Source organism: Mirounga angustirostris, unplaced genomic scaffold (genome assembly GCF_029215605.1).
Source record: "Mirounga angustirostris isolate CCGP_5_RB_7025 unplaced genomic scaffold, mMirAng1.0.hap1 SCAF_15, whole genome shotgun sequence".
NCBI classification, from domain to species: Eukaryota; Metazoa; Chordata; class Mammalia; order Carnivora; family Phocidae; genus Mirounga; species Mirounga angustirostris.
The window spans coordinates 52,483,679-52,509,447 of NW_026991723.1; the positions used below are offsets into that span (position 1 = coordinate 52,483,679).

General features: G+C 36.5%; 1 long non-coding RNA gene and 1 other non-coding gene across 2 annotated transcripts in view; one reads left to right on the forward strand and one right to left on the reverse strand.

Moving 5' to 3' along the window:
- Window positions 1-25,769, reverse strand: part of LOC135362734 (uncharacterized) — a 910,668-nt gene that overhangs the window by 117,930 nt on the left and 766,969 nt on the right. The gene's annotated exons all lie outside the window — the stretch shown is intronic.
- On the forward strand, window positions 19,867-20,056 carry LOC123850359 (U2 spliceosomal RNA). The gene has a single exon (XR_006792318.1). It is a non-coding gene; the product is annotated as a U2 spliceosomal RNA (small nuclear RNA).

Sequence of the window (25,769 nt, forward strand, 5' to 3'; positions counted from 1 at the left end):
CTGACACTTGCTAGCTGGGTGAGCCTGGAGGTGTCACTTCTCTGACCCCCTTTCCTCTTATTACAAAATGGAAAATAGAATACTTGCCTTGTTAGGGGATTCTGAAAAATCGAAAAAAAAAAAGACATGCAAATTACTTGAAATTATGTTGAACACCTAGCAGAACACTCAGTAACTGGCTACTATTATAGTTTATCATCATCATCATTATTATTATTATCATCAATCACTATCTATGTTTGTTTTAAGGTCATATGCCTTATGATTCTCATAAAAGCTGTCATCTCATCAAACTGCAACCTTTGTATCCCTTCATAGCATGTAGTGTTGTTACACACGTACGTGTTCCAACAGGCTTTAATAAATGACACTTAAATTGAGTGACAAAAGTACTAAGTTGGGAAGAATAGAAAATTATTGTTGGAGTTAAATTTGCATGTTAAAGAATGCTGCCATAAATGCCAGTTGGGGACTGAAACAGAAGAGGTCAGTCAGTGTTGTGATTATCCATAAAGGCTGATCAGGAGCTGGAAAGGGAATATTCGCATGACCCATGTTAGGTGGAGGTCAGGCCATTTTACTCTACAGCTGATAACAGGATAGGTAATATATACAAGGACTGTGTTATCTGGCTCAGTACCTGGATTTAGAAAGTGCTTAATAAATGGGTTGAATTCACTAGCTGCAAAGCACTAAGATAACTTAATATCCAAATCCATTCATTTTACTTTCTAGCACAAGTTTAGCAGAAACTTAATTAAACAAACTTTCTTAATCTTGTTATGAATAAATCTTTCTGTAGTCATTCCTTTCTTTGGTTCTCTTTTCCAGAAATCTTACTTAAATGATTTGATTTGAAGTAAGAGCTGGTATAGGTATAGTTTGGATAAAATGTAAAATAATATGTTAGCTGGCATTAAAATCTATCCAGAAAGAGTTCAACGATGAAGGTAGAAAGAAAATGTAGTGTTTTGAATATGCAACTGGGGGCAACAGACTATTCTTGTAAAACCTGGAAGCATGCTGAGAAGTAGAAATCTCTGCTATAAGTTTGTTAGAGCAGGTAAGACAGTGAGTGAGGATCAGATTGAGAGAGAGAAGGCAAGGAGAGGGTATGTACCTTTTGCTTTTTTTTTTTTGCTTCTATAACATGAGTTTTTATTATATTTTTATTCATTTAGGAAATTTCTTTTTTGAAGGATGGCATGCAAATAGTATCTAAGAGATTGACTAAGTTAAGTATCTCAAGGACCACCATTTCCAATGTTCTGACAATCAAATCGTGGTGATATTACTTGTAACAATCCTCTTCTCTCTTAAATTCAAATTCCCTAAGGCACAAAATTCATGGAAACTCTGATTCCACCTCAGTTCTTTCGGTCATGGTCCAAAAATCAAAGTAGTAATCATAGAAGTATGCCTGTCTTTGTAGAAGAAGTGGGATAATAGTATTCAAAGGCATAGTGTCTGAGCTTTGGAGAGCTTAGCAGCATCTTCTCATTTCCTTCACTGCAATGGGATTAGCTCATTCAGATGGCCTACCCAAGAAGAACCTTTACTAAAGCAAATTTTCCAAGACTGGACCTAAAACAGTTACTAAATTTCATTGTTCTGGAAGTATGAGGAGCTTAAAAAGATGGGCACATAAACTGGCCAACCTATTTGCTGGAAACTCAGGTAATAGAAAGCAAAAGCCTTATGTGTTCCCATAAATTTTAACCCAAGTGAAATTCTAGGAATTTATCCTAGGGAAATAATAAAAAATTATGTGTACATTTTTTTTTTTACCACAGCATTAAATATGAAAGTGAAAAACTGGAAAGTATGTAAATATCAACAGTGCTGGACTGGTTGAATAAATTATGGCTGACTTATAGACTTACATTATGAAATATTATGCAGTCAATAAAGGAAAAAATTGCATGACTGTCAAAAACAATTACAAACAGAAACATGGGGAAAAACATGATTAGAAAAATTCATTAAGAGAAGAAAGATACAAATGACCAGAAAATATGAATAAATGTTTAACCTCAGAGTAGTCCTGGAAATGCACATTCATACCATAAGTGATACCATTGCCACCCCAATGTAGACTATGAAATATTAAAGGGTTAGGGCTTCCTATGATGGTCAGGGAAGGTTTCTGATTAGAGCTGGCACAGAACATTAGGAGGAGTTTCCAGGAAGGCAGAGTGAGGAATTATTTTATTTTTTATGTTAAATAATATTAATAATATACTAATATTATATAATATTTATATATTAATATATTATATGTTAATAATATATTAATAATTAACAAAAATAAAAATATAATAATAAATAAAAAATAAATAACTTAAAGACACTTAAGAGTCATTCTATTTCCAGAATTCTAAGATTCTACTTCAGATACATTTGCACAAGGAACTTTTTTTTAAACATTTATTTATTTAGTTTAGAGAGAGAGAAAAAAGAGAGAGAGGAAGGGGAGGGGCAGAAAAAGGGAAGAGTCTTAAGCAGACTCCTGCTGAGCATGGAGCTCAACACAAGGCTTGATCTCATGACCTGAGCCGAAACCATGAGTCTGTTGCTCAACCAACTGCACCACCTGGGCACCCCAGAAGAAACATTTTAAAGTAATCTCCATAATAAACATATTAGAAGGTATCCCCTTCTTATATTAATCATTAATATAAGTAATGATGTAACCAATACTATACTTGGGTTAGAACTTAAATTTATAAAATTGAGACAAACATGGCCCAGCAAAAGCAGTCAGTTTAGTTTTGCAGACTTACTTTGCTGGAAGCAGGTAGTCGCAGCATCTGCATCCATGTGGACACAATGCAGCTGGACTGCAGAATGTGATGGGGCAGCTAAAGCAGAGTGGCTCTGTTGTGACCCTTTGGCACCAGAGAGACCAATCTAAGATACAATCATATCTTTGAACAACAGCCTATTTTGTGAATATAATTTACTTGAAGTCAAAAGATCTGGATCCAAGTGCCACCTCTGTCTTTATTATCTGTGGGAGTTTATACAACTCATGGATTTTCCTGAATTCAGTTCTAGTGGTGTGCAGGAACTGGTTCATATCAGCTTGTGGGAGCCAATTATGAACATCTCTTTCCAAGTCCCAAGCTCAGTGATGCTACAGTAGTACCTTGAAATTAGGCCTGATGGGTGTGTTTATATCACAGAAACTAGCAACAGTGGCTCCTCCCCTCCAAAAGAGCTCCTTGTAAATATGTACCAGTAAACCACTGGCTTAAACAATGGATTGTTGAAGAATTACAAACAATAGGACTAAGGGATTTAAAAGTGTCTTGTAAAACACAACACGTATTTATTGTGTTAAAGTTTTGTCAATAACATCACTCTATGCATAGTGTTTTGATAGCTCAAACCTTGAACAAATAGTTGTCAAAGGCATCCTTCCTTGAGTTGAGAGAAGAGGATAATTAATGAAGGCTTTCTAGAACTCAAAATTTAATGCAGGTACAGGAAAACATGAACAAAGGATAGGAGATAAGCAAACAACCTGAATTAGGGAAAGGGAGCATATAAAGGGTTCTGAAAAATAAATCAGGTGAAAATATGAGGGCGCATGAATTTGAGGCAGAACTGCAAATAATGTAAAAGGTATCTTTTATTTTTTTTAATATTCTAGAAAAGTCTGATGAGATCTTTTGAAATCATTTTTTCTCTTTTTTTCTTTCATTAATATTGAACCAAGGTAAGGGTTCCTACCAAAAATGAATACGGAAAAATGTGTTTGCATTATTAACAATCATATACACAATGTTTATACATGAAAAGACAAAATATAATATTGGGATGTTTTATAAGGAATTATGTATGTAAAGTGCATGTAGTGATGAATTAAGATTTCAGTGTTCTTTAGACTGAGAAAGCATGATGAAGGTTGAAGAAGAAGATGGAAGATTTTTGGCACTTAAGTGACCAAAGGCTTCACTAAGGAAACATATGTAATTCTAAAACATACCCACATGATATAGGCAATGTCATAATGCAGCCTGGGAACCCCCCCCAACCTTTTCTATTTTCTCCTTTTATGAGCACTTATAACCATACAACTAAAGAAAAAATAAAGACTTGCCATCAGCATTATGAAACAAAGAGCAAATCTTATTTCTCTTATTTATAGTTCTTTCTCTGCTTCTCCCCATTTATTAGTATGTAGAAAGAGGAAGAGTCATGAAGGAAAAACTTCATATCGTATATAAACATAATATAGTATAGAAGATAAAACATTTTTTAAAAGTGAAATTAGAGTATTGAAATCATCATCAAGGTGTCAAAAAAATAGTAAGTGATAAATGCGACAAAAATCACCATCCCTGGGGTGCCTGGGTTGTTCAGTCGGTTAAACATCCAACTCTAGGTTTAGGCTTGGGTCGTGATCTCATGGGTTGTGGGATCAAGCCCCTTCAGGCTCTGTGCTCAACCAGGAATCAGGTTGAAGATTCTTTCCCTTTGTCCCTCCCCCAACTTGCACACACTCTCTCTCTTTCTCAAATAAATAAATATTTAAAAGAAAATCACTATCCCTGATTATTTTACACATTTTTGTCATGAATAATCTTATTAGTACATCCTTCAACTTCCCTCCTCTCACCCTCCCAGTCCATATTCCTCCTCCTTTCTTTCTCTGTTCCTCCTTTCCTCCTTCCTTCCATCTTCCTTTCCGCAGTAAGTCATTGCTTTCCTTTATTCTCCTCTCCAACCTATCATCTGTTTAGTTCAGAATTACCTTTATAAAGGTCATTTTATAAGACACACTGATTATAATACTCTGGGTTGAAAACATGATATTACATACACAATAACAGCCATTCGCCCCCCAAACTGTATTCCACGTTATCTTTCCCATTGCATTTCTTCCCTCTTCTTTCTCAGTGTACCCTAAGCTTCGGAAACAAATATGCAAAATAGTTCCCACATGTCTTACACTTCCAGCCTCCACTGAGAAGGAGGCAGAATGTGTAGCAGAAAAAGCAAGGTAATTAACATAATCAAGATAACAAACCTTTCCATCATTCTTGAAAGATTCCTCGTGTCCTTCTGTAATTCCCTCCCTAGCCCCTGAGAACTATGAATCTGTTCTCTGTTACTAGATTATCATCAGATGAATCACTATACTTCTTGAAGAAATTCCCTGGGAAAAAGGAGAGAAAGATGGTGGCAGAGAAGGGCCACCCTAGGCTCCTCTACCACGAATACAACTAGATTACTATCAAATCATCCTAAATACCCCAGAAATTGACCTGAAGATGACAGAACAAACTCCATAACTAAAGGAAAGAAGAGGCCACATTGAAGAAGGTAGGAAGTGTGAAGACATAATTTAGGAGAGAAACAGATCATGGGTGCTATGGAGGTGAGGAAGCCATGGTCATGGCGAAAGGCAAGAGAGAGGAGCCCACAGGGATACACACAAGGGGAATGCAACCCCAAAGCTGTTGGCTTGGAAACCGGGAGGAGCTGAATTTCCTGAGTTCTTGCAACCAGCGGGGCTGAAAGCCTGGTGTTTTAATGGTCAGTGGGCTTGGCTGGGATAGAGCCTGGAGGGCACTGCACTGTTCCTGGAGAGAAGGCAGGCAAACAACCCAGGGGCAGATAGCATGGAAACAGTGATCTGAAGAACACCTGTGGCACACAGTAGGGGATTATTTGCTCTTCTCAGAGCTCATCCCTGAGAGGCAGCGTTCACACAGATGTTTCTCCAGGAACAAAAGAGCTGGCCTGTGCTATTTCCCTCCCTCATCCCTCAGCATAAACACAAAGCCACCTGTGGGAAGCAGGACAGCATGGACACTGGCTGCCTAACTTGCTTTCACCAAGCCCTACCTCTGGGCACTCTGGCAGGATTGTCCTTCTCAGTCAAGTTTGCCTCAGTCCCAGCACGTTGGGTCCCTCTCCCAGACCAGCACAAACCCCCATCCACACCACATCTGCCAATCAGAGAGCTCTGCTGGGCATCAGTTCAGGTGGAATTGGTGTCAGGTTTTATCTTAGAGGCAGACCAGAGTACACCTAATTATATCTCACATTCAGGCAAGGGACCAAACACTGCCCAAAGCAGGCAAGGAGAGCCTCTGCAGACGACTGGCCTGATGGATAGAGCAGCCACAAACAAGAGCAGAGCACATGGAGCACACATTGGAGACGTTCCCTGAAGCACCAGGCTCTGGGCACTACACGACCTCTTCTTCATAAGGCCATTACTTTCAGGAGCAGGAGACAAAAATGGCTTTTCAAACACACAGAAGAAGGCAGAGATTTAGACAAAATATCAAAATGGAGGAATTCATCCCAAATGAAAGAACAAGATAAGACCACGGCCAGAGATCTAAGCAAAGAAGATATAAGTAAGATGCCTGATGGGGAATTTAAAGAAATAATCATAAGGATACTCACTGGGCTTGAGAAAGGAATAGAAGACATCAGTGAGATCCTTACCACAGAGATAAAGGGTTAAAAAAGAATCAATAAGAGATGAAGAATACAATACATGAGATTGGTAATAGGCTTGATGCAATGAACGGCAGGCTGGAAGAAACAGAGAAACAAATTAGAGACCTAGAAGACAAAATAATGGACTATATTGAAGCTGAACAGAAAAAGAAAAAGAAGAATTATACAACATGAGAATAGAGTTAGGGAACTCAGTGACTCTATCAAAAGTAATAAGATTTGTATTATAGGAGTCCCAGAAGAAGAAGAGAGAAATGGGGGCAGAAAATTTATTTCAAGAAATAATAGCAGAAAACTTTCCTAACCTGGGGAAGAAAACAGACACCCAGATCCAGGAGACACAGAGAACTCCCACCAAAATCAACAAAAGCAAGACAACACCAAGACATATTGTAATTAAATTTGCAAAATATAGCAATAAGAAGAAATCTTAAAAGTAGCAAGACAAAAGAAGTCTCTAATTTATTTTTTGGGCGGGCAGGGGCGGAGGAAGAGGGAGCAAGAGAATCTTAAGCTGGTTCCACACCCAGCACAGAGCCTGACATGGGGCTTGATCTCACAACCCTGAGATCATGACCTGAGCCAAATTCAAGAGTCAGATGCTTAACCGACTAGCCACCTAGGCACACCATATGTCTCTAATTTACAAGAGAAGACCCATAAGGCCAGCTGCAGATCTCTCAATAGAAACCTGGCAAGCCAGTAAGGAGTAGCATGATATATTCAAAGTACTGAATGGGAGAAATCTGCAGCCAAGAATACTCTATCCAGCAAGGCTATCATTCAGAACAGAAGGAGTGATAAAGAGTTTCCTAGACAAACAAAAACTAAAGGAGTTCATGAGCAGTAAACCAGCCCTGCAAGAAATATTAAAGGGGACTTCTTGAATGCAGAGGAGAGACGAAAAGTGACAAACACAAGAAAGGATCAGAGAAAATCTCCAGAAACAATGACAAAACAAGTATTAAGATGGCACTAAATTCATATCTATCAATAATTACTTCGAATGTAAATGGACTAAACATTCTAATAAAAGACATAGGGTGTCAGAATGAATAAAAAAAGACCCATCTATATGCTGCCTATAAGAGACTCATTTTAGATCTAAAGACACCTGCAGATTGAAAGTGAGGGGATGGAGAAACATTTTTCATGCAAATGGATGTCAAAAAAAAAAAAAAAAAAAGCCAGAGTAGCAATACTTATATTGGACAAACTAGACTTTAAAAGAAAGACTGTAAAGAGAGATAAAAAAGGGCATTATATAATCATAAAGGGGATAATCCAACAAGAAGATACAACAATTGTAAATATTTATGCACCCAACATAGGAGTACTTGAGTATATAGAACAATTATTAGCAAACATAAAGGAAAACTAATTGATAATAATACAGTAATAGTAGGGGACTTAAACACCCCACTTACATCAATGGACAGATCATTTAAACAGAAAATCAACAAGGGGGCGCCCGGTTGGCTCAGTCGTTAAGCGTCTGCCTACAGCTCAGGTCATGGTCCCGGGGTCCTGGGATCGAGCCCCGCATCGGGCTCCCTGCTCAGCGAGGAGTCTGCTTCTCCCTCTGACCCTCCTCCCTCTCATGCTCTCTGTCTTTCATTCTCTCTCTCTCAAATAAATAAATAAAATCTTAAAAAAAAAAAAAAAAGAAACCAAGTAATCAAAACACCAACAAACAAAAGTCCAGGACCAGATGGCTTCGCAGGTGAATTCCACCGAACATTTAGAGAGGAGTTAATACTCAAACTATTCCAAAAATGGAAAGGAAGGAAAACTTCCAAATTCATTCTTTGAGACCAGCATTACCCTGAAACCAAAACCAGATATAGTCTCCACTAAAAAGAGAACTATAGGCCAATATCCTTAATAAACAGCACCAGGAGATGTATGGAAGTGTTGAATCACTATACGGTACACCTAAAAATAATATTACACTGTATGTGAACTAACTGGAATTTAAATAAAAACTTAAAAGAAAAAACTGAAATTCTCCTACCTAGCCCAGAAATAGGACTTATTTTAATTTAGTGGGCTCTTTTGGGGGAGCACATGGAGTGCTATAGTGCAGACTGGCCACTGGTACTGGCCCTTTCCACTCTGCCTTGTTTCTCAGTACAGGCAATGTGGAAGTAGCTTTATTTGAAAAAGAAACATTAATTTTTTTCTGATTGTGAAAGTAACACAAATTCACTGAAGAAAATATACTTAAAAAACTGAAATTGCCTATAATCTCACTATCTAGAAAACCTGTTAACATTTTGATGTTCTTACTGTCTTTTTTTTTATGCAGTTACAGACTGAACTGTGTTGACATGTTGAAGTGGTAACCCTCAATAACTTAGATTCCCAAATTCATATGTTGAAGTGGTAACCCTCAATAACTTAGAACGTGACTGAATTTGGAAATAGGGCCTTTAAAGAGATAATTCAGATTAAATGAAGTCATAAGGATGGGGCCCTAATCCAATAGGACCGATGTCCTTATAAGAAGAGGAGGAGACATCAGGGATGAAAGTACATGGAGAACAAGCCACATAAGGACAAGAGAAGATAGCTATCTGGAAGTCAAGGAGAGAAGCCTCAGGAAAACCTAAACTGCAGATACCTTAATCTTAGATTTACAAATTCTACAACTGTGAGAAAATAAATTTCTGTTGTTTAAGACTCAAAAAGAAAGAAAAAGGGCTTTGACAAAAATTCATATCTGGTCTCCATCACTTAGCAGTTGTGGTGTGATGGGCCAAGTTTTGTGTGTCTTTTTTTTTTTTTTTTCCTTTTTCAATGCCTCAGATTCCTAATGTATAAAACAGAGATGATACACTATCTAAAATTATTGTGAGGAATAAATGAAATAACATATACAAACTGTCCATTAAGATAACTCTGACATCTTGTCAACTTTAGTGAGGATAATGATGATCACCACCCCCCTTGCCTCTCCAGATCTGCTCCTTCCTTTCCCTATTGGCTTTATATCCCAGGAGGCTGACAGTCATGGATTTACTTAATCAGTGAACTCCTTTCCCTCTGTCTTCTGGTTGGATCAGGTCAAAGGGAGGTTCCTGCAGGAGATGCAATAGTGGGAAGATAGGGACCTGCGGATATTTATTCCCAAGGCTCTGCTACCCTGCAGGGTAAAAGGCTGGATTGCATTACTCCCTTCAAAAGCCACAGCTCCTATAATGCAGCCCTCTTTCATGACCATACCCATTCTCTTTAGAATCTGACAGCTCTCTTTTCTTGCTCCTTCTGACTAGTAACTCATGTCATTGGAGTGCCTTCTGTCCTGCCTGGATTCTGGCTGATACAGTAAGGATGATGGTGTTGTCTTTGCCTAAAATGTTATAATTTAACCTCTTCTAAACCTATTGAGAACGTATCCGGTCTTTAAAGAATAACTAAAATGCCATCATTTTGAGGAATTATACCAAAACTGTTGCCCATCCCTTAAAAAAGAATGACCTCAACTTCTTCTCCCAGGCTGTCAAAGCAATATGCTTGAAACTTAAATCTATTTTGGCAAGTAGTAGAGTCTGCATAATAGTGATCTGTTTCCTGCCTAGAAAAGTATGAGCCTATTGGGTATCGCACACTGGGTCTTACTCAATTTTACACCTCGGAGCACTTGGCACAGTGATTCACATGTGGACTGTGAAGGTAAGACTTTTTAAATTAAACTGAATATTTTTCTGAGCATGAGCTCTTTTCTTCCCCTAGTTCTTCATAATAAAGTTGAATTTAGTATCTCTGGTTTCTCTAGTTATCTCTCCGATTATCTCTTTACCTAGGTTATTCTGGAGACCCCAGAAGCTGGCCCAACAAGCCAAAATCTTCTCACCTAAAAGAACGAGTGAAAGTGGGCAACACTTCTATAGGAATAACTTATTTTTGCTGATAAACATTTGAAATTTTTACCTAACTTTTCTCAAAAAAATCTATATTACTCAATTTACTCTTTTCCATAGTGTCTTTCTTTTTTCTTTCAGTCCATAATAACTGAACTTCCTTTTACTCATTATTTTTACCCAAGTTTTTTTCTTTTGTATTAAGAAAATGATATGTTGCTCACTTTTATCACAAAAAAATTAAGTATATTCTCCAAACAATTTCTGGTAGGAATTTAAAGGAAAAAAATCAGCTCAGTTTTTATTAACTTATTTTCTTTTTAATTATTAAGTCCAATGGATACTTTTCAAACATTTCAAAACTGGAAACCTCACAGATTTTATTTCCTCTAAATTGTATTACTGAAAAGAATATTCTAATTGTCAGGAACAAATTCTCACAGTAGATTATTATATATTTGTCACAGTAGAATAAATGTAACTATATTTAGAAGGAAGAAATATTAAGTATGAGAGCCAAAACCACTACTGTGTTATTTCAATCTTGGCTGTTGAAGGGTAAATGTTGCCACCTCAGGATGTATAATGAAAAGGACCTCATTCTTTCAAAATAATCCAGGGGCATTTGCATCATTTGAGTGTCTACATTCAGGCTAACTTTTGACAATCAGTTCTTTATGGTAAGCTCACTTGATATAATGACATGTTGCTACTGTAAATATAGCAAGGCTGAATTATTTTCACCCATAAGGGACTTGCAGTGGCCTCTGGAGTAGCTGTTGAAAAGTATGGAAGAACATAACTATTAGAACAAGACACTGAGCTGCCCTTTTTTTCAGTGCAAAATGTCAGGTGGACTATACCTTTGGACTTGGCCAGTGATCTGTGAACAGAAGAATTTCATATGGAGCAGATCAAAGGAGATTCCATTCTTAATTAGATTAAAAGAGATCTAACTTGAGGAGGAGGCATAGAAAGGCACCTCTTCAAAACAAATCCCTGCCTAGGAAACTTAGGCAGAAGCTCTTGATTAGATTCACTGATACTTTAATACTCTGTAGGCTTCAAACTTTCTAAGAACACTAAATGTGTATTAAGGTCACTTGCATATTTAATTTAAGCTATTTATTTTTTATTCTCTCATGGCCTCTACAAACACTGCATTATTATTCAACATTGATATATTACTATGTGTCCTCTCAACTGAAACAGAACTAGGTCCTGTCAAAAGAGTGCTCCTTCTGAAACTTCTAGTGCAATTAAGTCAAAAGCTGTGTCTTGCTTCTTGTTTTCTCAGGGGAGTCCAGGACCATCACCTCCCCCTGCTGGTCTCACTATCACCTCTAAGTCAATTCAACCATTATTCCTAGTAGTGTGCTCACTCACCAGCTCCTTCATCTCACTAACTCTTCCTTAAGAATGGAAAATCTATTAGATTTATATCTAATATCACTCCTATTCACATAGTTAAGTAGAAACACATTATCTCTCTCATACACATTCATTTGAGAAATAAAAGGGTGATAACAAAGTGGAATTACTACATTATTGTGCTTGTTTTAATTTTTCATTGAAGACAGTTTTCGAGACACTTATTTTTAGAATATGAGATATTTCTCTTTCTACCAAGTTTTTAGCCATTGGCTCTGGGATATGTTAGACTCCTCCTCCTCACTTCCCACATCCCTATCGATATTTAAGCTTCCCCCTCCTTTGTTATATGACCCCTTTTTCTTCCTTCCTTTACATGTTTTACTTTACCAACCATGTGTAGACTAAAGGTTCACTCATTTCTTTATTTATTGAACCAAAAAACATCTATTAAGTGATTACTGTTGATTGGCAAGGAATCATGGTACTTTATTGCTTATGGTACATAATAGTACATAATTCCTTTAATCATGCCAACAGCTTTCTAATCATTCTCCATGGCTCTACTTCCTCCTGCACCAGAAACCCATTAAAATCCTTTTTATTTTTTTGATTTACAAAATTTCAATGACATACAATGTCCACTGGTTTTGATTTATATTCAAGATATCTAGTATGTGGCTACTACCTACCTATCCAACTTTGACTCCCATGATTGCCAAAAGCACTAAATGTATTAAATCTATGATCATTTCTAGCCAGAGCTATTAGCATGTTATTCCCTATATACATTTTCTATTTTCTCACCTTGGAACAATAAAGTTGTATTTTTAAATCAATTTAAAAAACAGGTTAAAAACAACTTTCTATCTTCACCCAGATTCTTAGTATGTATGATTTGCTTTGGCATTTCTCAGCAAACATGAGGCTATCTGCAGCATTTCCCAAGCAAATCGTTCCTCTTGTTATTTCCTATTTATTCTTTTTTTTTTTTTTAAAGATTTTATTTATTTATTTGACACAGAGAGACACAGCAAGAGAGGGAACACAAGCAGGGGGAGTGGCAGAGGGAGAAGCAGGCTTCCCGCAGAGCAGGGCACCCAATGCAGGGCTCGACCCCAGGACCCTGGGATCATGACCTGAGCCGAAGGCAGACGCTTAATGACTGAGCCACCCAGGCGCCCCTCCTATTTATTCTTTAAGGCCCAAATTAAACATATAATTAGGATAAACATGCTTTCAATAAAAAGGTATAGTGAAGGAGCTATTTTCTTCCTATAAACACCAATCTAAGTAAAAGAAAGTAGACTGCCCAAACCCTGTCAAGTAATGATTTTTCAACTGCATTGTTTTATTGAAACTTGGATCATAGACTTCTGATGATTCTACAATCCAGACAATCAGGATAACCACCAGCAAGAACCTCAGTTAATCTCTTAATCTCTGAACTGGGTGCAGGTTACTCATTTAATTTCCAATTGCAGGGGTAAATATTATAAGTAAGAGGATATGATACCACATTCTTATTTCTAGGTGTGTGTGTGTGTGTGTGTGCATGCATGCGCATGCACGCATGTTTTTAAAATGCTTTCAGGATGGTTTGCTATCAGTTGTTAAGCGTCTGCCTTCAGCTCAGGTCATGATCCCAGGGTCCTGGGATCAAGCCCTGCATCAGGCTCCTTGCTCAGTGGGGAGCCTGCTTCTCTCTCTCCCACTCCCCCTGCTTGTGTTGCTGCTCTCACTACCTCTCTCTGTCAAATAAATAAAATCTTTAAAAAAAAAAAAGGAGATAAATAGAAAAAAAAGAAGAGAAAAAGTGAAGATAGAAGAAGAGAAGGAAAAAAAGAAAGAACAAAGGATGAAGGAAGGAGGGACAGAAGGAAGAAAAATTGAGGCAAAAGAATATGATAAAAAAGTATGAAACCAGGAAAAAATAAAGTATGAAGCCAGAGTCAGAGTAAGGTTATAGAACAAACCATTTATGATATAAAAAATTAACTTCTTTGTAAGTCAGCAAGTTGGAGCAGAAAGGGTAACCACCCATGTGTAAGGGTTTTATTCAAGGTTATTAGTGCTCTTTAATGAATGACTCTATTTGGAGGCAAATGATTACACCAAATTAAAGGCAAGTATTCAGGTTTCAAAGCTCACCTAGTTCCCTGTGCCAAGATGCTGCTCATCACAGAGAAGAGGTTTCTAAGGCCACAGCACAGCAAACAGCATGAGAAATGGAACTTGGATTTGGTGCCAACACTTGCAAATTTTTTAAGGGTTCCTGCTAATTTGCGGCAGATAGCAAAACAAGTGTGATAGTGTGAAATGACACATGCTAGAGGGATGGGTGGAAGCAGGGAGAGGGGATGTGGAAAATAGTTCTATTTTAAGAGGATGCTTAATTTCATTATGATCAACTGTTAGCCTTTTTCTTACATTACTTTTACTGTACTTTTCCAAGTAAGTAATGCCTAAGTTTCACCCATAAAGCATTGGAGAAGCAAACAGACCATAAAATTCACTCTAATGAAGCCTTCTTACTTGGCCAAGACATCCTAATAGAATAAAAACTTGTAAAACAATATGCACTTGAAATAGTATACAGGCAGCCCAATCCCTGATCTGGTAAAACAAACCATGATGGAGTAGGAGGAGATACAGAGGGAGAGAGGGAGGGAGAGAAAGACAGAAAAGAAAAGCAATCTGATTATTTTACTACCTTCCTTAAAATTCTTTCAACAGCCCTGTGGTCTATAAAGGGAGGCAGTGCTGAGTGACTGCTGAGTAAGATTGGCACTTGTCTTTGGCAACAGACAGTCTGGGTTCAAATCTTGTAAGTCACTGATATTTGGACATATAAGTTATTCCCTTTAAAATTTAGTTTCTTCATAGGTAAAAAAAATATTATATTTACCTCTATATGATTGCTTAACTGAGATCACTTTATGGAGTACTTAGTACAGTGTATGCCATAAGAAATACTTGAGAAAATCTTGAGTATTATCATTATTATTAGTTGGAACATGGGACTGGTAGATTTGGAAGAGCCTGAGGATTACTCTTTTACTTACAGATGAAGGGACTTGGGCTCAAGGATGTTTCTCAACTTTCTCAGTCACCCAAACAGGAAGATGGTCTTTTGTTCCACAGCCTGTAGCCCTTGTATATGACAAAGGAGAACAGCTTGCTTGAATAGTGTTAAATGGTTCAGCATATTTCCCAGTTGAGATTCCAATATATAGAATTCAGCTTTTAAAAAAGCTTACAATTCAGGTTTCTTATTTTAATGCAAACTCAACAAATGTGCAAGTGTGTGTGTGTGTGTGTGTGTGTGTGTGTGTGAGAGAGAGAGAGAGAGAGATATTTGAAAGCCATTGTAAAGGGTAACAGAACACTGAAGCTCACACAGAAGGGTGCTCAGGACACCATGAACAATAGGGCATGCTGGTACTATCATTATCCTTCTCCTGAACTGACCATAGTCATTGCATGGAAGGGATGTCAGACTTCACCTGGCCCATTAATTTCATTCCACAAATGATGAAACTGAGAACCAGGGAGATAAAAATCATAGATTTTGTTCTTAAGAGAGAGAAAGTATGAGAGACAGAGAGAGAGAGAGGAAAATTAGAAGAAAGAAGAGGAAGGATGGAGGAAGGAAGGATACAGAACAGAATAAAGGTTAAAATTTATTCAGCCTTCTTAATAATTTATTCTTAACTTTACTTTATAATATGTATATAATTAAATTACTAACCAAGCAAGGCAGGAACCACCCACAGTTGAACGGTTGTTTGTTTTATGGGGATTTTCTGTTAAAAACAAGACACTTCTCATATTAAAATCAAAATTAACAGGACTGCACAGGCATGAAGATAAGAATGCTCTCCAGACCAGCTGAAAGGTTATTTAGACTTTTTGCTCAACTGAAAAAAACAAGCCTACAATAGAAAAAAACAAAAATGAATGCCAGAGCTATGAGTCTCATGAGATTTCCTATCACTTAAGCCCTGGCATTAATGAGAATGTGAGGCTGTTGCTTCATGAACTGCCAGTGGCTCGTTATTTCCAAGATGAAGACCCACAAAACAGAAGAAGGGAAAGTTTGCTTGGTTAGAATCTCTACTGGAAAATGTTGAACAACAAACACAGTAAGTGGAAAATGCATGGTATATGTTTTACTTGCTTTTTGTTGCAACATAAACTCTGACATTTATTCTAATATCCTAAAATTCCAATCATTTTTATTCTAATATAAACTTGAAAAGTCAATTGTTGGGCTATAATTTCAACATTTTTCATAGAATACTTTTGCAAATGAGGTAAAGGTGCATAGCTACACAGTAACTAACTGATGAGAGAGGAAAAGGTCTATTTCTCTTACAAATAGCTTTCCCCCCAGTGTAGACATGTAGGGCAACCAAAACTGGCTGAGATTCAAAAAGTTGCTAAGAGGTTCACAGACACACACCTCTGAAGGCTGCTAGCTGCAAATATTCTTAATACCAGCTGCCTGTCACTGGGAATTCTTTTTTTTTTTTTAATATGACAACATATCATTACAAATCAGTTGAAAAGGGAGACTATTCTAAAAAACCAAATGTATAAATTGTAAAACTGAGGTATACAAAAACATGATAAGATTAGTTATATAAAGGTCAGACATACCCAAGAAATAATTATTTAATGAACTACATGCTCCTTTTTTAGGCCTTATTTCAAAATCTACCGAGGATCTAGAGGGGCAAAAGAATTTTCTCCTTAGCTTCTCCACCTCCATTGTTTTTTATTGTGGTAAAATACACATACAATAAAATTGACCATCTGACCACTTAACTGAAACTACTTGATTGAAATGACTGACACATTAAAAGCAGTACTTTTTAATGTATACAACAACTCAGTAAGTTTGGAGATAAGTATATACCTGTGAAATCATCACCACCATCAAGACCATAAACATATCCATCAGTTTACTCCCAGTCCCTTTATTATTATTTTGTGTATATGTGTGTGTGGCAAGAAGATTTAACATAAGATCTACCCCTTAGCAAATTTTAAGTACACAATACCATTTTAAGTGTCTAATTCAGAGGTATCAAGCACAATAATGTTGTTATACAACCATCCCCATCATCCATCTCCAGAATTTGTTTCATTTCTCAAAAGTGAAACATTAAACCCATTAAATAATAACTCCCCATCTTCCCTACTCCCCAGCCTTGGCAACCACTATTCTACTTTTTGTCTCTATAACTTTGACTTCTCTAAGTACTTCATATAAATTGAATCATACAGTATGTCTTATTGTGACTGGCTTATTCCACTTAGCATAATGTCCTCAAAGTTTGTCCATGTTGTAGCATATGTCAGAATTTCCTTCCTTTTAAGGCCGGATAATATTCCATTATATGTATGTACCACATTTCGTTTATCCATTCATCTGTCCATGCACACTTGGGTTGCTTTCATGTTTTAGCTATCATGGATAATGCTATGAACATAAGCATGCAAAACATCTCTTCAAGACTCTGCTTTTAATACATAAGGGTATAAACCCAGAAGCAGAATTTCTGGATTATACGGTAAATCTATTTTTAACTCTGAGAAACTGCTATAATGTTTCCTATGGCAGCAGGTTATAAATTATCCACATCCTCACCAACACTTGTTTTGCTTTGCTTGATAGTAGTCATCCTATTGGGTGTGAGGTGGTGTCTCACTGTGGTTTTGATTTGCATTTGCTTAATAGTTTGTGATGTTGAGCATCTTTTCATGTGCTTATTGGATATCTGTATATCTTCTTTGGAGAAATGTCTATCAAGTCCTTTGCCCACTTTTGAATTGAGCTATTTGTGTTTTTTTATTGTTGTTGAGTTTTAGGAGTACTCTATATTCTGGATATTAATCCCTTATCAGAAATATGATTTGCAAATATTTTCCCCCATTTCCTTTTCTCTATTGATAGTAGCTTTTGATGCATAAAATTTTTTAATTCTCATGCAGAGCAATTTGTCTATTTTTTCTGTTACCCATGCCTTTGGTGTTATATCCAAGAAATCACTGCCAAATCCAGTGTCATGAAGATTTTGTCCTATGCTTTCTTCTAAGAATTTTATTGTTTGGCAACTTACACTTAGGTCTTTGATTCATTTTGAATTAATTTCTGTATGTAGTGTTAGGTAAGGGTCCAACTTCATTCTTTTGTATGTGGATATCCAGTTCTACCAGTACTATTTGTTGAAAAGACTGTCCTTTCCCTACTGAATAATCTTAGCATTCTTGTCAAAAATCATTTGATCATATATGAGAGGGGTTATTTCTGGGGTCTCTGATCTATTCCATTGACACATATGTCTGCCTTTATGCCAGTTAAATACTATTTTGATTCCCATAGTTTATAGTAAGTTTTGAAATCAGGAAGTGTGACTCCTCCAACTTTGTTCTTTTTCAATATTGTTTTGGCTATTTGAAGTCCCTTGAAGTTCCATATAAACTTCAGGATGGATTATTTAATTTCTGCAAAAAATGCCATTGGGATTTTGATAGTTATTGCATGAATCTGTTGATTACTTTGGGTGGTGCTGACATTTTAACAATTTAATTCTGTCAATTCATGAACATGGGATATCTTTTTTATTTATGTCTTCTTTATTTCAGGAATTCTCTGTAGTTTTTATTATACAAGCCTTTTCTTCCTTGGTTAATTTCTAAGTGTTTTTGTTATTTTGATGTTATTGTAAATGAAACTGTTTTCATATTCAGTAATCAGAAATCTCCCAGCAAAGAAAATCCCTAGACCTGATGGCTTCACCTAGTAAATTTTGCCAAACATTTAAAGAATAACTAATACCAATCTTTCTTAAAATTTTCCAAAAAATTGAAAAGGGAACACTACCAGTCTCTGAGTCCAGGTTGCCCTGAAACCAGAGCCAAAGACATTACAAGAAAATAAAACTATATACCAATACTGATGCATAATCCTCTGGAAAACCGAATTCAGTAGCATCTTAAAAGGATTATACACCATGACCAGATAGGAATTATTCCTGGAATTCAAGAATGGTTCACCATGAAAATGGATCAATGTAATAAACCACATTGAAAAAATGAAGGAAAAATAGATGCATGATCATCTCAACTGATGCAGATAAAGCATGTGACAAATCCACTACCCTTTCATGATAAAAACACTCAACACAGTTGGAATAGAAGAAATTACCTCAACTTAATAAGGCTATATATAAAAAACCTACAGAAAACATCATGCTCAGTGGTGATGGACTGAAGCTTTTCCTCTAAGATCAGGAAGAAGGTAAAGATACCCATTTTTGCCACTTCTATCAACAGAGTACTGAAATCCTAGCCAGAACGATTTGACAAAGAAACGAAATAAAAAAAGATCCAAATTGGAAAGGAAGAAGTAAAATCTTCATTGTTTGCAGATGATATGATCTTATATATAAAAAACCCTAAGGACTCCCCCCCCCCAAAAAAAAACCTGTTAGAACTAACAGGTGAATTCAGCAAAGTAGCAAGATATAAAGCCAACACCTCCAAATTTGTTGTATTTCTATATACTAACAGCGAACTATGTGAAAAGGAAATTAGGAAAACAGCTCCTTGGCTTTTTAAGACTTTACATCAAAAATATATTTGTAGGGGCGCCTGGGTGGCTCAGTTAGTTAAGCAACTGCCTTCGGCTCAGGTCATGATCCTGGAATCCCGGGATCGAGTCCCGCATCGGGCTCCCTGCTCAGCGAGGAGCCTGCTTCTCCCTCTGACCCTCCCCCCTCTCATGTACTCTCTCTCATTCTCGCTCTCTCAAATAAATAAATAAATCTTAAAAAAAAAAATAAAAAAATATATTTGTAGAGCTAAAGACAGAAAATAACATACAAAATATGCATTATGAAATTTGAATTTTCATTGAAAAATGTAACTTTCATTATAAGCTTTTAATTCATTTTTTTTTCTTAAAATGGTAAGTATTTTAGATATGTTGGGGTTTATCGACAACTTAAGTCTTCATTTTATGGCTGGAAGTGACTTGCCCAAGTTTTCACAGCTGGGTCTTTATTCATGTTCTATGCACCTGCTCTTCTCCCCATAAAATGCACATACACAACTACATGTAAGTGTAAGTAAAGAATAGATCGCTTCTCGGCCTTTTGGCTAAGATCAAGTGTAGTATCTGTTCTTATCAGTAAGTAAAGAATAGAGAAAAGAGAACTCTAATACACAAACATTTTTTCTCCTTAGCTCTTTCTCTCAGTAGCTCTATAGAAATGGAAAAATAATTGTTTTCTCTGGGCTTGATTTTCCTTATTAGGAGGAAAAAAAATATGGAGGGGACTTTATTAGTGTCACCTTTCCTGCACAGGTTGCCACAGTGGTTTTCCAGGTGTGCTCCCCTATGATGAAGGATTCAAGAGATTACTTCAGGGACTAGAATTGAAAACTGGGGGCTTGGATGTAGGTAGAATTAGGGTGTCATTTGTTATGCAGGTGGAGCCTGGATTGCCCCTTCCTATTTCACATACACTTCATGCAGAGGCTAAGCTTATGTCTGTTATAAATTAATACTTGATTATAAGATTCATTAGAAGTCAGAATTCTGCCACTAATGTTGATTATCATGATGATCCAAAGGACTGGTGCTTTGAAAAGAGGCTTTACAAAATATAAGAGGTATTAATATTATAATTTAATCAGTATTAATTTAATAATAATTATTTAATTCCAATATTAAAAATGTTTCTTAATGAAGTGAATCACAAAGCTGCCACCTCCAAGACATATATTAGCACTGAATCAGCACTGCACATAATCAAAACAGCAGTTTGTGTGGAGAAATGCAAACACTACACTGTTGGTGGGAATGCAAACTTGTGTAGCCACTCTGGAAAAGAGTATGGAGGGTCCTCAAAAAGTTGAAAATAGAGCTACCCTATGACCCAGCAATTGCACTACTGGGTATTTACCCCAAAGATATAAATGTAGTGACCCAAAGGGACACCTGCGTCCCAGTGTTTATAGCAGCAATGTCCACAATAGCCAAACTATGGAAAGAGTCAAGATGTCCATCAACAGATGAATGGATAAAGAAGATGTGGTATATATATATATATATATATATATATATATATATATATATATATATATATACATACACATACACAATGGAATGTTATGCAGCCATCAAAAAAACAAAATTTTGCCATTTGCAACGACGTGGATAAAACTAGAGGGTATTATGCTAAGCAAAATAAGTCAATCAGAGAAAGACAAGTATCATATGATCTCATTGATATGAGGAATTCTTAATCTCAGGAAACAAACTGAGGGTTGCTGGAGTGGTGGGGATTGGGAGGGATGGGGTGGCTGGGTGATGGACACTGGGGAGGGTATGTGCTATGGTGAGCACTGTGAATTGTGTAAGACTGTTGAATTACAGACCTGTACCTCTGAAGCAAGATAGTAGGAAGGGAAAAATGAAGGGGAGGAAATCGGAGGGGGAGACGAACCATGAGAGACTATGGACTCTGGGAAACAAACTGAGGGTTTTAGAGGGGAGGGGGGTGGGGGGATGGATTAGCCCAGTGATGGGTATTAAGGAGGACATGTATTAAATGAAGCACTGGGTGTTTTACGCAAACAATGAATCATGGAACGCTACATCAAAAACTAATGATGTAATGTATGGTGACTAACATAACATAATAAAATAAAATAAATAATCTTGAGTTAATTTAAACTCAAACAAAACAAAACAAAACAAAAACAGCAGTTTGTCTTTTCTATAAAATATTTTTGTCCAGTGAGGGGGACAGATTCCATAAACCTTTTACTTTAAGATTTCTTATTCTAGCTTCCAACTACCAAAATTAAAAATAATTAAGACTTTCAAAACTATGCTTTGTTAATGTTTTGTGGGAGAGACTGTCCCTGATTTTTTAAGACTTCATTTATTTCCAAGGTCCACAAGACTGTGTAGTTCACCCCTATTCATTCTTACCCAGTTCTTGAAGCAAGTAGAAACCCATAAAACTACTGATTAGCTGAAACATTATATATATATATATATACGTATATCTATATGCGTATATATATATATGTATATATATATGCGTATATATATGTGTGTTTATTTAAACATATGCATAAATAGAGATGTTTCAAAATAGTTTCCTTCGCTATGTGCTTGCTAGCCTTTAAAATCTTTCAAAAAGAAGAAAGCAATAGTCTCAATCAGTTTGAGCTGCTATAACAATTTACCATAGAAACTGGGTGGCTTAGAAACAAACGTTTATTTCTAACAGTTCTGGAAGCTGGAAGTCCAAGATTGGGGTGTGGCACGGTCAGGCTCCTAGTGAGTACCCTCTTTCTGGTTTATAGAGGGCTACCTTCTTGCTGTACACTTACATGGTGGAAAGAGAGCTAGCTAGCTCTCTGGCCTCTTCTTATAAAGATGCCAATCCTTACTGTGAGGGCTCCACCTTTATGACCAGATTACCTCCCCAAACACCCCACCTCCAAGTACTATCACATTGGGATTAGAGTCTGAACATATGAATTTTGAGGGGACATAGGCATTCAGTCCATTGCAGCAAGGAGGGGGCTGATGTTTGGTAATGGTTTTCCAAATCATGAACTGGTTTAGGATAAGGAGATTAGAGAAAAGTGTGCCTTAGCAACTGTGGATTTAATATTTGCAGTTCCAACTATTCGCTTGAAATCCTGAAGGTCCCTGATGTGTAGTAATCTGTTAGTCTGCTGAATTTGAATCATCTTCTGCTGGGGGTAGAGGGGAGGTAGTTTGGGGTGCGGGTCACCCCTGAAGTGTGGCAATGAGTCATTTATTAATGAGTGAGCCAAGCTGACCATGCTATAGCCTCATCTCCAGACTGCTTCACTGTTCTGTGGTTTTTGCTGCAGAAATAGCTGATGTTTGTCTCTGAGAAAATAATGGTTTTACACCAATAATATATCCTCAGGAAATCATTAAGGGCATGCATTAATATTTTTTGAGTAGAAAATTATTGAAAAGTTATTTATTATAGTGGAACATTGGAAACAACTCGAGTTCAAAAATAAGGGGGCTATTGAAGTAAATATACGGAATGTCTAAACAGTGAAATCTTGTGCCTAAAAAATGATGCTGTTGAAAATTATTTAATGGAATGGGAGGTTAGTCATTAATTATACTGTTAAGTGACAACAGACTACAATACATATAACAGGAGAGTGAGATAAACATAGAACAGACAAAAAAACTTAGATATGTGCCCAAATCCCTCATAATCGCAAATTCTTCAAAATGCACTTAGAATATAAATCAATTTGCATGCTAGTTCCTTCTGTTTTTAGCCTCCAGCTTGTCTATTTCCACAGTGACATACTAAAAACTTTTTTTAAAGACAGCAGCCACGGTGATGTATTTAAAATGAAATTTGGATGTTAACACTTTCCAAAACCCTCGATGGCATTCCAGTACATTGATGATACATTCCAAACTCTTTAAGGTGGCATGCAAAGACCTGCATGAATGACCTGCCCCTGTCTGCCATCTCGTTTCATGACATTCTTCCTAGAGTTCACTCAGCGCCTATCACACTAACACACTTCTAAGCTTTTCCCCAGTTCAGGGTCTCTGGATGTGCTATCCTTTTCCCTGAAATATTCTCCAGTTGCTCATTCCTCAGGTTCCATCACTCAGCTTAAATGCCATTTCCTCAAATACACTCACAATCCTAGCTAAAGAAAGCCATGCTATAGCCTGTATCATTTTCTATAACAACACCTTCCTCAATTTTTGTCTATCTGGGCCTTTACAGAAAAATTATTAGACAATAAGTACCATTAGAATCATAATCATATCTGTTTTACTCATTACTATACAATGGCTGACACATAGTAGGTGCTAAAAATAATTATACATGAATTCATAAACAAAAATCTTTTCTTTTTTTGTATATCCACATGAACTATAGCCAGGATCTCTATTATAATCAGAAAGATCAACAATAGTTTAAGACATTACTCAGGTTTTATTTCTTACAGAATACAATATACCCTCTTAAATCAAAGGCTTGAACAAAATTAGCTCCATTTATCTCTGTAGTTCTTATTTTATTGAAAAAGTGATTTTAAGTATTGAGGGTTTTCATTTTATTCAAAGGGTTTATCAAAATCTTAGGCAAAATGCTCATCATGGCACTCTTACGTGACAGGAGTAGTGACAGCAGGTATATGAACAATCTGGCTTCTCTGTAAACCAAGTAAAACAACAAAATTATATCCTTTTAGTAAAATTAAACATTTTCTATTAAATAAAATACTTCATCATTTTCCACTTTAATTAAAGATGCTAGATTAATAAGCTTGGATAGGAGTTATCATTATAATCAGCAGCATTTCTGAAAAAGAACAGAATTGCTATGGTTTTTCTCCTTTGTAGTTCTTGAATTTAAAACACACACACACACACACACACACACCCTGTTTTTCAGAATATTTTGAACACCCACCATTTACTAAAGTGTGTCATCACCTCACTATCATTTAATATAGATTTTTAAATTAAATTTGCTTGAAGAGATATTACCTTTTGTGAAGCATTAATTATTTGTAGGGAGAGATAGGGAAACTCAAGACACCAAGTGCTCCAGATGAATTATAATGAGTGGATGCCTTCTATCCCAGCATATGTAGTTCCAAATCCCATATGAGAGACCCTCAAAATGTCTATCAAGAAAAAATTTTGACATGTTATCTCTTCACTGTAAGTATCTTAGAAAAGGTCAGAATCTGTCTGGGAAGCAATGAAGAGTGGAGTGGTTTTGCCCAGAGAGCTGTACATTCTATGAAGTTGCTTTTACTAGACTATATTTAAGCTGTGAATGCTAAGATACGCTATGCGTATAGTATAGCATTAAGTTTTTAAATTGAATGCACACATTTTCCTACTATACCTTCAGAGATGAGAAATTATATTCTTTGTGCTAATTAAAAGAAATACATGGATATTCACTTATGTATTTATATACTCTCATACCCCTTTACAAGTATACAATTTACTGTATCAAGTACATAAGTATGTAAGTTGCAACCACGACTCTTGGCCTAGGGGGAAGTAAAAATCATTGCCCATAGATACTTTTTCTTGCAATAAAATAGAGTTCAGTTATCAGACTCTTTCAATTACATACTGATGTGAAATTTATAAAAGATGTCAGTTGGGAAAGTGGTTAGTCTGTGAAGGACTCTGATAAAGCCAAATTGCCCCTGATTTTCTGGAGCATGGGATGGGTGGAGAGGGAAATTTTAAGTCAATGGGTAGGTTAAACCAAGCTCTATTAGGAATGGCTGTAGTTTAGTGGGGTTCAGCCCTATTCTATTAACAGACAACTATTAAAACCAGCACAGGCCTAGGCTTCGGTTATATAGAGATGAATATGTCTCCAACTCTGGTCTGAAAGAGTTTCCAGTCTCACAGTGAGAGATGTAAATACACAAATTATAGTGCAGTGTACCACATAACGAGATAGGTTTGGAATCTGGAATTGGTCTGGAAACAAGAATTATAGATTTGTGTATAAACTTAGAACTAAGTTATCAACATTATAGGAGAAAGGAGTTAATATGTTCCTACAGGGTTGCTCTGCATAAAGTTATTTATATAAGATTCCTAAGGGTGAACAGAATACTTTAAAGGGAAAATAAAAGTTGAGGGGCGAGCAAAGATGTGGCAATATAATTACACAATGGGTAAAGAAATATTTCACTTTCTCATTATTCATCCCAAGCAAGGCAGAAAGTTAGAGAAGGAGAATGAACAAAACACAGATGCTACCCTATTTCTGTGATTCCAAGAAAGATACAGAAAGAAACAAATTTTCTGACATCATGCTCCCACAACTTCCCTCTTCTTTGGATTTCATCATAACTAAAGAAATTTTAAAATACGAAAAACCAAATATGTTCTCTTCTAGATATCAGGGTCAGGGAGTTCAGAGGTGCCACACATAGCCCTCATTGACATCTCAAGACTTGGTG